At 46.7% G+C, this 2,790-nt stretch overlaps 1 pseudogene; it reads right to left on the reverse strand.

Moving 5' to 3' along the window:
- Positions 1-1,206: 1,206 nt before the first annotated feature.
- Positions 1,207-2,541, reverse strand: LOC141515316 (tubulin gamma-1 chain pseudogene; annotated as a pseudogene).
- Between the last annotated feature and the right edge of the window lie 249 nt (positions 2,542-2,790).

Raw genomic sequence — 2,790 nt, forward strand, 5'->3', positions numbered from 1 at the left:
ATACACTTCAAATACCATTATTTAAATCACATAGTAGATAGAGCTTCTAAAGCCCCTTGAGATTCTTAGAAAATATTTTCCACCCTATCTTCTAGGACTAGAAGCCCAGAACTACAAGAGCTTGTAAAATTTCTCTCATACACTTCTGGACACAGTGGCGGGGGGGTGTACAGCACTTCATTGATGGGCAGAATCCAGCTGCCTAGGATTTCCCAACAATGGAAAGCTCTGTATCTTAAAAAAAACTTGTACATCTTCTCAAAGGGAGCAGAGTTTACTTAGAGTACAGTCAATATGGGACAGTTTGCTAGCAATGCTTATAGCTCTTAATGTCTTCTATTTCCTGAAAAACTCTTGCATATTCTGACCTAGTTTTCTTGACTGTTAACTTCCCTGAGTTCTTTACCTCCTAACTTTTTTTTTGTTTGTTTTTTTGCAAAGCAATGGGTTAAGTGATTTGCCCAAGGTCACACAGCTAGGTAATTAGTGTCTGAGGCTGGATTTGAACTCAGGTCCTCCTGACTTCAGAGCTGATGTTCTATCTAATCACCACCTAGCTGTCCCCCTGACCTCCTGACTCTTGTCCCCGGGTTCTGGCCTTCAATATTCTTGCTTAGGTCCCAAAAGTATTAGCAAAGCAATGTAGCCCTAGAAGCCTTGTTGTGGAGCAGAGATAACATTAATTTTCAATATTAAAGCAAGGGAGCTCAAAATGTGAAGCAGTATCAGAACATGGATGCAGATATGGCTGGCCCTCTTATTAGGTATAGGCAACATTTAAGGACAGGGACCCAGGGTGAAGAGGGAACCATCTTAGTCTCCAAGGCCGGGGTTGGGAAAACTGGTATAGAGGAGGACCTTGGATTGCAACTAATCCACCAGGAACAAGAAAGGATGTGAGTACACTATCCACAGTCCAAAAACTCCTGCTCTTCCATCTAGGGCTCTATTAGAGATAGTCTTATTGGAAGGAAAGTAGTAAGCCTGAGCAGTAGACTGCTGCCCTGGGAAAGTTGTGTGTGTGTGTGTGTGTGTGTGTGTGTGTGTGTGTGTGAAGATGTTTGTAGTGTATACATGAAATCAAGGATGCCTCTCCTATGAATCATCCTCAGAAACCTTGGGGCAGAAAGATGGCCAGGTAGGCTATTATAGAGGCACAGCAGTAAGCAGGTAAATAAAGGTATTGTCCTTGGAGTAATCAGGAGGTCACTGTTCCTGGGTACACCAGGAGATAGAGTTGGGTCTGGTGGCAGCATGGTACTCATCAATGAGCTGCTGCCCAATCTCCCTCAAAGTGTCTAACTCATCGAAATTGTCCTTGAAAATGTTCTCCTTGCAGAACTGATCCAGGAAGGCCTCCCGCTTCTGCAATTTATCATATTGCCAGCATGTTCTCTCAAAAAGAGAGGAGATGCTGGTGTGGTTAGCCATCATGAGTCCACTGACTCGGCGCAGATGGTAGATAGGGTGACTTCCAAGACAGTGCCACCTGGATGCTTGCTGGGCCCCAGGGGATGAAATTGGCCATCTTTCTTTCTTGGATCCTTTGCAAACTCTTGTGGACCTGGGTAGGGTCCACCTCTCCCTGGATAATGTTGAAGATGGCAGGAGTTGGTCTGCCAATCCTGGCCTGTGGACACCATCACACTCTTGGGCTGCAGCAGCCAATGCATCACATCCAGCACTGTCGTCTTCCTCACACTAGCCACCGACTGGTCAGTGGTGACGGGGGTATATCCAGTCATGAGGAAGTGGAGCCTGGGGATGGGGGCAATGAGGCCAATGAGGTCATTGTTCATGTAGCCAGGGTAGCACAGGGTGGTAGTGCTGGCTCACATGATGGTGGACACCAGTTGATTGATCTGGGAGAAGAATGGGTTCTGGATATGCAGCCTGTCAGTAGCAATCCGATTCAGGGCTGTATTGTCCAGCACCACCACACAATCTGCATTCTGTGTCAGCAGCTTGAGGGTAAGGAGTGAGTTATATGGCTGTACAACAACATCACTCATCTCATCTTGGTTGGGGAATACTGAGTATGTCTGCACCAGCTTCTTGGGATATCTGTCATTTAGTTGCTCCAGAAGGTAAGAGCCCAGGCCAGAGCCTGTTCCCCCAGTGATAGAATGACACAGGACAAAGCCCTCTAGGCTGTCACTGCCATCTGCCTCTCGGTCTATGATGTCAAAGATGTCTTCATGAATCTTTTCCCCCTGTGAGAAGCCACTGGCCCAGTTGTTACCAGCTCCTCCACCATGTTCAGACAGGTAGATATTCTCAGGATTGTAGAGTTTGGCATAGGGAGAGTTGAGGATGGAGTGATCACGCGAGGCTCCAGGTCAAGCAGCACAGCCCTTGGGATGTAGTGCTCATCATCAGCCTGGTAGAAAAAGATGTCCTTTCGGTTGGTGCCCTTGGTGGCAAATTCCTCCACAATGCCCTCTGGGATGATCCATGTTCCACGCAGAGCTACTTCCAGAACTCAAACCCGATTTGGTTGCCACACTGGCCCAGCTGAAAGGAGATGATCTCCCGTAGCATGGCTCAATTCCCATGGCCCAGGAATCTGCCTCCCATAGATGGAATGCCTGCTGGCCTGCCTGCCACTCTATTACTCCCACCCATTGTATTCTTTCAATAACTATTTTGCCCTCTGGTTCCATGATATCAGGGTAAATTTCCATCACTAATATGAATATTAAGTCCAGGCTTTTTTCTCTTCTATGTTTTCAGGAAGGCCTATAATCAAAAAAGTTGTCCATTTTTGATCTATTCTCAAGGTCAGTGGTT

Source organism: Macrotis lagotis, chromosome 1 (assembly GCF_037893015.1).
Source record: "Macrotis lagotis isolate mMagLag1 chromosome 1, bilby.v1.9.chrom.fasta, whole genome shotgun sequence".
Lineage (NCBI taxonomy): Eukaryota > Metazoa > Chordata > Mammalia > Peramelemorphia > Peramelidae > Macrotis > Macrotis lagotis.